This window comes from Dermochelys coriacea, chromosome 2 (assembly GCF_009764565.3).
Source record: "Dermochelys coriacea isolate rDerCor1 chromosome 2, rDerCor1.pri.v4, whole genome shotgun sequence".
Classification (NCBI taxonomy): Eukaryota; Metazoa; Chordata; order Testudines; family Dermochelyidae; genus Dermochelys; species Dermochelys coriacea.
The window spans coordinates 206,406,924-206,420,317 of NC_050069.1; the positions used below are offsets into that span (position 1 = coordinate 206,406,924).

General features: G+C 39.5%; 1 protein-coding gene and 1 long non-coding RNA gene across 3 annotated transcripts in view; one reads left to right on the forward strand and one right to left on the reverse strand.

Annotated features, from left to right (window-relative positions):
- LOC122458962 overlaps window positions 1–12,716 on the forward strand; it is a 50,708-nt gene extending 37,992 nt beyond the window's left edge. The window contains exon 3 of the long non-coding RNA XR_006279343.1: window positions 12,544–12,716. This is a non-coding gene — a long non-coding RNA (uncharacterized LOC122458962). The remainder of the gene's footprint in view (window positions 1–12,543) is intronic.
- The window catches only part of CHN2 (chimerin 2), a 194,809-nt gene that overhangs the window by 173,580 nt on the left and 7,835 nt on the right, over window positions 1–13,394 (reverse strand). The gene's annotated exons all lie outside the window — the stretch shown is intronic.

A 13,394-nucleotide genomic window follows, 5' to 3' on the forward strand; every position in this document is an offset into this window, starting at 1 on the left:
TAGGTTGTAGATCCTTGATGATGCGTTGGAGGGGTTTTAGTTGGGGGCTGAAGGTGATGGCTAGTGGCGTTCTGTTGTTTTCTTTGTTGGGCCTGTCCTGTAGTAGGTGACTTCTGGGTACTCTTCTGGCTCTGTCAATCTGTTTCTTCACTTCAGCAGGTGGGTAATGTAGTTGTAAGAATGCATGATAGAGATCTTGTAGGTGTTTGTCTCTGTCTGAGGGGTTGGAGCAAATGCGGTTATATCGTAGCGCTTGGCTGTAGACAATGGATCGAGTGGTATGATCTGGATGAAAGCTAGAGGCATGTAGGTAGGAATAGCGGTCAGTAGGTTTCCGATATAGGGTGGTGTTTATGTGACCATCGCTTATTAGCACCGTAGTGTCCAGGAAGTGGATCTCTTGTGTGGACTGGTCCAGGCTGAGGTTGATGGTGGGATGGAAATTGTTGAAATCATGGTGGAATTCCTCAAGAGCTTCTTTTCCATGGGTCCAGATGATGAAGATGTCATCAATGTAGCGTAAGTAGAGTAGGGGCATTAGGGAACGAGAGCTGAGGAAGCGTTGTTCTAAGTCAGCCATAAAAATGTTGGCATACTGTGGGGCCATGCGGGTACCCATCGCAGTGCCGCTGATTTGAAGGTATACATTGTCACCAAATGTGAAATAGTTATGGGTCAGGACAAAGTCACAAAGTTCTGCCACCAGGTTAGCCGTGACAGTATCGGGGATACTGTTCCTGACGGCTTGTAGTCCATCTTTGTGTGGAATGTTGGTGTAGAGGGCTTCTACATCCATAGTGGCTAGGATGGTGTTTTTAGGAAGATCACCAATGGACTGTAGTTTCCTCAGGAAATCAGTGGTGTCTCGAAGATAGCTGGGAGTGCTGGTAACGAAGGGCCTGAGGAGGGAGTCTACATAGCCAGACAATCCTGCTATCAGGGTGCCAATGCCTGAGATGATGGGGCGTCCAGGATTTCCAGGTTTATGGATCTTGGGTAGCAGATAGAATACCCCAGGTCCTGGCTCCAGGGGTGTGTCTGTGCGGATTTGTTCTTGTGCTTTTTCAGGGAGTTTCTTGAGCAAATGCTGTAGTTTCTTTTGGTAACTCTCAGTGGGATCAGAGGGTAATGGCTTGTAGAAAGTGGTGTTGGAGAGCTGCCTAGTAGCCTCTTGTTCATACTCTGACCTATTCATGATGACGACAGCACCTCCTTTGTCAGCCTTTTTGATTATGATGTCAGAGTTGTTTCTGAGGCTGTGGATGGCACTGTGTTCTGCATGGCTGAGGTTATGGGGTAAGCGATGCTGCTTTTCCACAATTTCAGCTCGTGCACGTCGGCGGAAGCAGTCTATGTAGAAATCCAGGCTGCTGTTTCGACCTTCAGGAGGAGTCCACCTAGAATCCTTCTTTTTGTAGTGTTGGCAGGAAGGTCTCTGTGGGTTAATATGTTGGTCAGAGGTGTGTTGGAAATATTCCTTGAGTCTGAGACGTCGAAAATAGGATTCTAGGTCACCACAGAACTGTATCATGTTCGTGGGGGTGGAGGGGCAAAAGGAGAGGCCCCGAGATAGGACAGATTCTTCCGCTGGGCTAAGAGTATAGTTGGATAGATTAACAATATTGCTGGGTGGGTTACGGGAACCATTGTTGTGGCCCCTTGTGGCATATAGTAGTTTAGATAGCTTAGTGTCCTTTTTCTTTTGTAGAGAATCAAAGTGTGTTTTGTAAATGGCTTGTCTAGTTTTTGTAAAGTCCAGCCACGAGGAAGTTTGTGTGGAAGGTTGGTTCTTTATGAGAGTATCCAGTTTTGAGAGCTCATTCTTAATCTTTCCCTGTTTGCTGTAGAGGATGTTGATCAGGTGGTTCCGCAGTTTCCTTGAGAGTGTGTGGCACAAGCTGTCAGCATAGTCTGTGTGGTATGTAGATTGTAATGGATTTTTTACCTTCAGTCCTTTCGGTATGATGTCCATCTGTTTGCATTTGGAGAGGAAGATGATGTCTGTCTTTATCTGTGCGAGTTTTTTCATGAAGTTGACAGATTTCCACTCTATACGGCTAAATTCAGTGCCTTGCATAATCACAGGTTTCAGAGTAGCAGCCGTGTTAGTCTGTATTCGCAAAAAGAAAAGGAGTACTTGTGGCACCTTAGAGACTAACAAATTTATTTGAGCATAAGCTTTCGTGAGCTACAGCTCACTTCATCGGATGCATTTGGTGGAAAAACAGAGGAGAGATTTATATACACACACACAGAGAACATGAAACAATGGGTTTATCATACACACTGTAAGGAGAGTGATCACTTAAGATAAGCCATCACCAACAGCAGGGGGGGGAAGGAGGAAAACCTTTCATGGTGACAAGCAGGTAGGCTAATTCCAGCAGTTAACAAGAATATCAGAGGAACAGTGGGGGGTGGAGTGGGAGGGAGAAATACCATGGGGAAATAGTTTTACTTTGTGTAATGACTCATCCATTCCCAGTCTCTATTCAAGCCTAAGTTAATTGTATCCAGTTTGCAAATTAATTCCAATTCAGCAGTCTCTCGTTGGAGTCTGTTTTTGAAGCTTTTTTGTTGAAGTATAGCCACTCTTAGGTCTGTGATCGAGTGACCAGAGAGATTGAAGTGTTCTCCAACTGGTTTTTGAATGTTATAATTCTTGACGTCTGATTTGTGTCCATTCATTCTTTTACGTAGAGACTGTCCAGTTTGGCCAATGTACATGGCAGAGGGGCATTGCTGGCACATGATGGCATATATCACATTGGTAGATGCGCAGGTGAACGAGCCTCTGATAGTGTGGCTGATGTGATTAGGCCCTATGATGGTATCCCCTGAATAGATATGTGGACAGAGTTGGCAACGGGCTTTGTTGCAAGGATAGGTTCCTGGGTTAGTGGTTCTGTTGTGTGGTGTGTGGTTGCTGGTGAGTATTTGCTTCAGATTGGGGGGCTGTCTGTAAGCAAGGACTGGTCTGTCTCCCAAGATCTGAGAGAGCGATGGCTCGTCCTTCAGGATAGGTTGTAGATCCTTGATGATGCGTTGGAGGGGTTTTAGTTGGGGGCTGAAGGTGATGGCTAGTGGCATTCTGTTTTTGTTGGGCCTGTCCTGTAGTAGGTGACTTCTGGGTACTTTTCTGGCTCTGTCAATCTGTTTCTTCACTTCAGCAGGTGGGTACTGTAGTTGTAGGAATGCATGATAGAGATCTTGTAGGTGTTTGTCTCTGTCTGAGGGGTTGGAGCAAATGCGGTTATATCGTAGCGCTTGGCTGTAGACAATGGAAATGTTGTTAGCATTGATGTTATTTCACCTACATCTCTGCCTCCAATTGCAATTTTTTTGAAAAAATATAAAAAACTTAAATCAGAACTAGACAGTGTGCTCTCTCTTGTATATAAACTAGCTTTTACATCTCTAGAAACATGGGTTTGAATCTAGCATCTGAATCATAAGAGAGATGCTGAGGGAAAGCAATCGGGGTAACAGAAAGTCATGAGGTAGGCAAAGGCTCTGTGGAAGTTCCAGGGAAAGGAGGTCTTGCATCCTCTTCCAGAGTAAGAAAGACTTCAGGTAGAAAGCTCTGGAAGTAGCTTCATGCAAACAAGCAAGGATAGACTCCAGGCAGAAAAGCCCTGGGAATTGCTACTGGGATAAAGGAGAATCAAGAGACTAGTACTGAAGAGGAACCCCAAAACGATGGCAAAGATGAGACCATGAACATTGTGTTGTGGTGTCAGACTTTATTCAGGATTCTGAGAGACCTGGTCAGAGGGCACAATCACCAAAGGGCATTTTGTTTTCATTTTGACCTTTGGTTTACTGCACAGAGACTGCCTTTTGTGGATTATTGAGGCACCCAAGAGGGAAAACTGAAGCAACAGCAAATGGAAGCACAGACTGGGTAAGATAGCCTGGTGACAAGATCAAAACCTTTCTGTCTATTTTCCAGAATCAATTCCCAGGAAAGTTTACTAACCCTGAAATTATTATTTAAAATAATATTTAAAGTAAATATAATTATTTACTGGTCTACCAAATTGTTTTCTGGAAGACATTTCATTATTCACTTTTTTTATTTTTTAAGTTTATTCTTGAACTCTCTCTATTTCCAAAAGACATAAATAGTTAATATCTATGTGGTCTCTTAAATCCCCTCTCCCTATAAAATCCAGCTGGTCATTTTATGTCCATCCTATTACTGTTGTAAGCAGTTCTTTTTTCAGGGATCAAGAGCATAAAAAATGGCTCAGTGAAACAAAGGGGAGAATGTATCAGATTTAGAAAGAAAGCCTAGCATGTGCCCCACTTTATTTCATCAAGCCATTCCAGATCATCTTGAACCCAGAAACTTAAATTTTGTTGAACAACTGACAGGTTTTAAAAGTATGTGTATGTTGTTCTCATATTAGACAAACCCCAAATTTTTTACAATTACCTCATTCTGATTATCTTGTTGTTTTCCACTTTGCGAACAAAATTATAGCTCATAGAACAGTGTAATTTTTGCTCCTCTTTGTTTCCAAAATGGATCCAAAAAAAGAAGATGACGACAACTACAGTATTGCTCGAAAAAGTCACGTTCTTTTAATCTATACAACATCAAAATTTCTAAGATGATCATTTAATGTATTTTCCTTTTTTTCCCTTGAATCGGTTGGCGCTCTAGAAGCATTGAAACCAAAATTCATATTCTGGCAAAGACCAATTCTGTGAACAACAGCTGCAAAGATGAAATTTTCAGAAAGTTATAAGGGAATGCAAGTTAGAATGGAAACCAATTGTGGAAATGTAAAGACAGCTGAAGTTTTAATCTTAGGTAAATTGCTTCTGGTTTTAAAGAAGTTTCAAAAAGTGTGTGTTTCTTGCCCACAATGGAAAATCATGAAGATTTAAGCATGGTGGATCTGATGGCAGAGGACTCTGGGTACATATTAATTATGCAATCACTTCCTCTTTAAATGGTATCATTTTGATTTTCACAAAGAATGTGTTTTAAGTTTAATCTTTTGATGAGTTGGTATCCGAGAAATTTTTCTCTTTACTGAATTACAATTTTTTTTAAAATGGCTTGCTATTTTCTTCTCTTTGAGCACCACTGTAATTGTTTTATAGAATGTCAGGTAATAAACTACACACAAACAATAGATGCATCCTGATCTAAATATCCTCAAATTGTTTAAATGTCTAAAAGCTTGTATATATGGAAACATTTAGAGCACTTAAATGACAATCCTCTAATACCTCACCAAACTTGTTTAGACCATGTAGGTGCCAAGCTGATTAAGGGCCTTTATTAGTAGACATTAGTGATCTGATCTGATTTGCTGAAGCCATAGCAATCAATATGGCAATAATCTGTATGTTAAGAGCGGGTCTTTCATGCTTCCAAGAAAAACATTAGTCTTGACACCCATACTCAACTCTGAATAATATTTCTAACAATACAGGATAAGTAGACTATCATACTAATAGAATCATCTTAGAGTTCCAAAGACCTAAAAGTAAACCAAACTCGAGAGCAAGCTTCAGAGATTGCTTGGACACAAAAGCAATCTTAGCTAGATTTAAAGAACAAACAAACATAGTGTTGCCTTGCTGAGTAGCAATTGAGGGATAACCTTTTTCAATTTCTTCCTCAGATCAAATAAGATCTCACAATGGAAAACCTGCTTCAACTTTGTTTTCTATTTCCAGAATGTACTGTATAGGCTATCCATTATAAATACCTTACAGGAGATTACTACAGAGGCAAAGGATGGAGGGCAAAGTTTGCTTCATTATAGAATTAACTACAATTGATATTGATGGACTTCATATTTACCGTAAGTATCCGATAAAAATAAATCAATACATAATAATATTGTGATGAAGCACAGAAACTTTACACCAACATGAAAAGGGTTAAAGAGAGTCTATGGGACCACCCCGCTATAAACTATAAACTAGCTTTTGACTAGAACTGACTTGCAGACAATGCCAGGCCTGGAAGGGAAAGAAAAGGAGAAAACCTGGCTCAGTTCTGGGCTTACTGGTGAAGAGGCAGGACTTAGCTCCCTCCGTACATAAGGGGAGCATCACAAGACACCAGACAGCCACTGGGGAAAAAGCACTGCATACCTGACTGAGGGATGCTGCTGAGGGGACTGAGGAGCACCCAGCAGTGAGTGAACCGTGTGATTTAACTTTAGAAACATTGCAGGGTTAAGCCTCTCCAATCTTACGTCCAACTCACCCAGAGGGACCTGAGGCCGCAACAGAATGCTGCAAAATGTCCACAAGGAGACGGTACTCAAGCAACCCACTACAGACTGTTTGGACTATGGGGGCCATGCCCCAAACTTAAGAGACCGATAGGAATTAGCATAGGGCAGTGGACATAGGCTCTGCTATGAAGACCCTACTGGCATTGCTTCACAAAGGGCCTTGGGCTGGGACCCAGTGGAGATGAAGAGTTCCCCTTCCATACCTCCTTAAGGACTGAGGCATCTCAGCCAGGGAAGCAAAGGACTGAAAATCAGGCACACCAACCACTAGACTGCTTGGCTCTATGAACACACTATTACACATCTACACTTTTTAAAAGGCTCTAACTAGACAGGATATGAATTTATTGAAGGTTTCCTCCAGAGTCTCTCATAATATTGCTAGTTTAGAATCTGAAAAACTCTGGTTTGATTTCCCAATTCCTACATGTACAAATTATTCTTTCTGCTAAACTCTCCAACTCTGTCCTCATCAATAGTGGACACACACTAAATGTTTCTACAGATTGGAAATTGTGTACGTATAAAATGAGGAATACAGGCAGAACCAGTAAAACCTTTGAAAACTGGTATTTAAGTGAACCGATTGTCACACAAAATATAGCCTATGGCTTTTACAGTTCATGGGTGGAAAATGGGGTTCCGGCAGTAGCACACAGAGAGGCACTGTCTGCACATTGCTTTGGAAAGCAGGGAAAATATAATGTCTGCAATCTCATTTTACAGGTGCACTGTGCTGGGCCAGCTTTGCTAGTTAGAACTGCACTCCGGTCTGCCTCTCAATAACACTTTTGGATGACAAGCACTGACACAGGCAGGGAGTGCAAGGACCAGGACTGAGCCTGGTCTTTGGCTTAGAGATGCAAGGTGTGGGAGCACACTCCTTCCCCCACTTGCCAATAGTGCACCAAGTCCAAACTGCTCCATACAGCTCACCACATACAAAGAATTGATGTTTCCCTGAATATTTTAATGAAAGAAAAATCAAAAGCGTCCAAAGGAAAACTCAAAACAGAGATAGAGTATATATTGTATACAATAGACTACTAATTCTCATTTAAATTAAACACGTGGGGCCTAATTCTCATTTACATGGATGCCCCTTTCCACCATTCTGGCAGTGTGAAGTAAGAAATTATAACAATGACTTTAAGGCACCTTTTCCCTGCCAGAGTGATGTAAAGGAACCGGAGTGTAAATAAGAATCAGACTGTCACAGTGTGCTATTGCTAGGGAAGCTCAATAGAAAAACACAATTATCTAACCAAGATCTTCTACTCAGATTTACAGTTCAAGGAACAAAATCACTAAAAGGGGAGCAACTGTGATTTGGCCACAGTCATATATAACGTCAATGGCAAAACAAGAAATAAAATAAAGACTCTCATCATATGTAACCTGTAGATTATAACACATCGTCTAAATATTTCTGTTCAAATACATTTTGAAACAAAAGTGTACAAGGGTTTGACACTCAAAAGTAAAATGGGTAATTGGTTGTTCATTTATTTAAAGATTAGCCTAGACATTTTCCACCTAACCTAACCCATGTGTCACACTGAAAGCCCATTAGGTTAGTACAAGGTGACCTAGTTAATGATAGCATACATAAAACTTATGCTCACAAGAATGCAACTAAGAGCCTTATCCAACTCCCACTGAAGTCCCAGTAGAAAGATTCATTGATTTGAAAGAAAATTATATCAGGCCTAAGTCTCACTTGGCTTTTTTTTTTTTGCCCTCAGGGGAGAAACAGGAGTATTGGAATAGGTCTGTTAACTCAAATGAAGTTCCTAAAAGAGAACTTGGCTCCTGGAGTATAGATTTTAAAGACTATATATTTGATTTTTGGGGGTCATGATAGACTGGTCAAATGTGTGTGTTTGGCTTTAAAATAACTCCCTCTCATCCAATTTTTATGTAAAGTGATCTTAAGCCTGATATCACATATACTAGTTTTCCCCTTCTGTAGTTTTTGGACCAAACACAACCAAGAAGCCTGCTCCAAAGAAATCAGAAGACGACTGGGGATGGCTCACTCAGCCATAGCCTCCCATACGAAAGTGTGGAAAAACTGTGCCATCTTGAAGGGTACATAGGTTCAACTGGAGAAAAGCTTAATTTTTTCCATAGCGACTTATGAATGTGAATCTTGGGAAATTAATGCATTTAAGATGTGAAGTTAGTGAAGACTCTTGTATCCTCTGGATGGAAAAAGATGATTAATACTTATATTAGAAATATTGGCACAAAGCAGACTTTGTTCTTGGAAATCAACAGGTACAAACTTATGCATGTTGATCACATGATGTTATTTTCATCTGTATACCTGATTAATGTTATCAGGAAAAGAACAGTGGTGGGACATCATAGTAAGGGGATGACCAGCAAGGAGATGGATAGATGGTGTGCAGCAGATCACTGGAAGGTCAGCTGCTGAGTGTGCAAAGTTAGTGATGGATCAAGAAGGCTTCTGAAAATTTTGCTATGATGTTACCAGTATTTAGACATGACTAAGTGGATTTTACTTACTTCATTTGTGGACTTCCAAGGATATACCTCGGTTTTATTCAAGTGTAAGCAAGATCAAATGAGGGCCAATGCCTGTATTTACATAGACTATGAAGGTTCTAAGACAATTATGCGATATAGTAAACTGAGGTAACTACAGAGTTTATCAGAGAGCTCCTCTGACTGGAAGCATATTTCTCAAAGTTCTATTCCATATGGCAAGGTAGGGAGTTGGAAAGAAAATATTATTCAGAAGCTGACAAAAATATTACAGATATGCAAAAAAGTTTCAAATATTTTTGTTGACTCAGTATCTGCAAATGAGATAATATTCCTTCATGAATATACTTTTGTTAAAACAAGGAAAATATGCAAAATTCAGACTCATATGTCCTTGCTCATTTGCAAAGATTTTGCATGTCTACAATATTTTGCTTTTCAAAGAGTAAAAGAACCACAAGTAGTTACCTCAGCAGCTGTCACTCCACATGGTACTTTAACAGTGTCAGAAATTAACAGCATCAAACTACCTGGAATAGATAGAGGAGGAGGATAAAGAAGTGAATGGAGGAAAAAATGGCTGAAAACAAACCAAGTTTGGTTGCATGAAAACATTCATTTTAAAGCTAATCTTATGAGGAGAATCTGCAATAAAAAAACAAAACAAAACACCACACTAGGAGTTGGCGATACTGGATCACTTAATCCAGCATTTAAATACAGGCACTTCTGAGTTAAAACAATGCAACATCAACAATGTTAGCAGTGCACATCAACACTACACAACAATTTGTGAAGAATACCTATTCCCTCTGCCTTCTCAAGTGGAACTTAAACAAGCAGAGTGTAATTGCTTGAGTTGGAATTTTGAAGGGCACCAAATTATAACCCTCTACTCTTTCAAGAGTGCTATGCAATTCTTAAATCTCTTTAAAATCTCATTCAAAAGAACACATCTTCCTCCAGCAGATCACTACCCCTTAACACTACACTCTGACGCTGGTTCAATCAGAGGGAAGAAGAGTACATACTAAACTACCAGCACCATTTCCTGCAGCTGATAGGTGTTCTTTGGAGGTCTCCCACTCACATACTCACCCAGCAATATCTGATGGGATCAGAGCACAAGGTCATGTGACTACACTAACACAACATTTAGTAATATATTAATCAGTGTGTATATTTAGTCTTAAGACTTCACTCTCTCTCTCTATTTTACTCACATATACTCAGCTGCTACTAAACTGGTGACCAGAGTCAATAATTTAAAAATGTCTATAAATCTACCTCTGTTAAATATTGTTGTCTGACTCACCACACCACTTTGTAAAGGGAATTGAAAATTATGTATTCTCACCTTCTTATTGCATTAAATAAAATCACACTCTCTTTTTCTACATAATTTCTTGGACTCCAACTAACCTGACATTTACTAATCTAGATTGTTTTCCAGTTCATCTGTTTGATTCTCAAAGGTATTCCATCTTTAGAACATGCCCTTCTATCACCATGTCTTTAATTTTTCTCCTAGCGTTAAGCATTCTTGATCCAAAGCTTTAAAGTTTTATCCAAGGCAGCCATCCTTGTTTAAATCATGTCCAATCATTTACTGTTATCCACTGAGCTTGAATGAAAAAATTACACTATCCACTGATATGTCAAATTCATACTTTCATTGCTAGAGGAAGCTTGGAATCAAAATACTTAATCTTCATTAGACTCAAATTTATGTAAAGACATTATAGGGTGCAGTATACTTTAATTTCCTCAGTAACTGGTTTGAGCAACAAAACCAACCTAACCAGAGGTTTCAAATTTCAAAATAAAACAACTGTAGAATAAAAATAGCATGTCACTAAAAGCTCTCCAACATCTCAGTCTGCCTGCCTGGAAATGGGAAGAAAAAAGAACCTGCTTTTTCAGTAAGCAAACATTTATACAAATTATGTATAATTTAAATGTTGTGCATAATTCTTGAAAATGCATCATTAAAGGAACTGGTTTACTCTTCATCCACATGGTGTGAATACAAGAAACACTGAATGTGTTATGTATCAGTATTCCTTTTGGTTCACCATAAAACCTATAATAATTTGTCCCTTAACAACAGTGGATACTATTATGATGGTGATTGTATAAAAATAGATAAATATGTTCCCAATCCTACTAACGACTGAGTTACCACCTCAGCCTCATTGGGAGCAGAAGAAACTCAACACCTTGTAGGTCAGGCCCTAACAATGTGCACTCATATAGGGTTTTTCACCAAAATAACTTTACAAACAATTAATAAGCTTCACAACACCTCTGTGAAATATGTAAATATAATTTTACAGAGGAGTAAGTGAGGTATTGGTAACTCCCATGATTTTTATTACAGTTCTTACAATATTTAGTATTTTTCTTAAAGTCCCAGCTGTGATTACATGAAATCCTGTAATTACTGTATTTTTAAAATGAAAGCAGAAATTTTCATGTAAGTTTTTAGCCCTCATGGTTGGAGGAAAAAGCTTGGAAAAGTCACTTGAGTGCACTTAAATGTGAGTGAAAATAAATAAATAAACAGATGTTGAGTTATTTAATGATTTGTAAGCATATATCATTATTTGGAGGGGCCTATTATGATTTTTTCTACACTTCGGGTTGAAATGGAGGCAGAGAGAAGTTAAGTAACTTTTTCAAGGGCACACAAAGTGAGTTGCAGAGTTAGGAATAGGGAGCTGAGCACTCCCGACCCCCCACTTTAACCACAAGGCTATTCTATATTACATACTATAGTATTGTCTATACTACAAAGTATGTTGTGTGATCTGCAAGACAGAACTTCTAAATCCCACATTTCAATCCCAAGAACCTTTTCCATATTTCAGGGTCTGTTGACTATATCACGGCAGGATTTACCCATTTTTGTATGTGCATGCTACCTGACCCAGCAATAGCAACTACGCACTTTACACAACACACAGATTATATTTGTTCCTGACTGGTAGGGATATGTGCAGGAATTTAAATTTGACCACTTTTTGAGGGGCACGTTCTGTGCCCCTGCCATGGCCCCAGGACTGGAGGAGCTCTGTGCCCCGGCTTGCCCCCCCGACATGCACGGCCCTGCTAACTGGAATAATATGTATGTGGGTGCTGCAGGGGGAACTGCCAGCCAGAATACAGGCATAAATAATCTTCCATTGTCATGTACCTCTGTGCCATTTTGGAAGACAGAATTTGATCCTATATTAATATCAAGTGAAAATATTGCAGTATATCTGTGGCCTTTTAAACTACCAGTAGAGTATAATAAAGTTTGCAAAAATATGTTACATATGATTACATGTATTTAAAAATAGTAACAAGGATATATCCTCCCCTTCCTACATACAGAGGCACAATTGTGCAGGTTTCATCTGAAGGACAATCAGCACTCTTAAGGATTCATTGCATGCTCCCTTTAGTGAGACTGGCCTGCTGGAGTGCAGAAGTGACAGGAGGCATAGCCTCATATCCCCGTAACAGGCCTGAAACTTGCAGGAAATCACAGTGGAATTCCTGCAGAACTTCAGCAGTATACAGGTAAACAAATTGTTTTCTCCTGTCACCTGGACACCTTGGAAATGCTGAAAATGGCTGGCTTGTCACTGTGTTGCTACTGTCTTCCCCCATCAGTTGCGCACATATGACATCTCTGAAGTGGTCCATTTCGCTTTCAGGTTGATTCAGTATTGCTCAGAGCAGCAGAAAAATATTTCAGCAAATTCCGTGTCTTTTAAAGGGAAACTTTCCACATTAAAGTGACTGAATCCCATCACTTTCCAGCAGACCATGCCTCCCTTAATACATTGTGTTTCTGCAGCAGAAGTGCTGTATAAGAACCACACTACGCCAGGAAACATACTCTACAGCGGTCTCTGCCCTTCACTTGATCCCTCTCAGCACATCTGCAAGATAAGTGTTGTTCTGTTCCCTTATGTGCCTTGAAAAGAGCCCAAATGAGTAACCAAATAATCTTTCAATATGTCAAAATATTTTAATTTCCTAATTCATTCTTACACTGCAACCTACATTAAATACACAGATAAAAATATGTTTAAAGTTGAAATAACAAAAGTGATTGATACACAAGAACACTGCTATGATCAGAACATATACAAGAAATTTTTTTTTCATCTTTGATAGATTTACCATAGATCACTTGCTGCTGGCATCAGTTGGAAGGTTAAACGTCAAATATGTCATGAGAAACACAGGCTTTTCTTTTACACATACTCACTTTTCTCCATACCACAACTGACATCAGAATTTTTAAAGCTTAAATGACAGAGAGAATAAACATTATCAAAATCTACCAAGAAAAGAGATATTTTGCTAGTTTATTGGCTTAATGGTTGCTTTTAGTTACACAAGACTCATATACATTATTCTCAGGCAAAATACTTCAATTTAAAAACACACACATACTGAAAGCCACAGAAATATTCAATTAAGAGCAACCAATCAATTTTAATTCCACCCACCTATTCTCACCAGTCTTCCATCTTTCAGCCTTCCTTCCTTCCGTTTCACAGTGCTCAGTAAGGTGCAGTATTAAGGAATTTACATTAAATGGACTTCAATGGGACTACT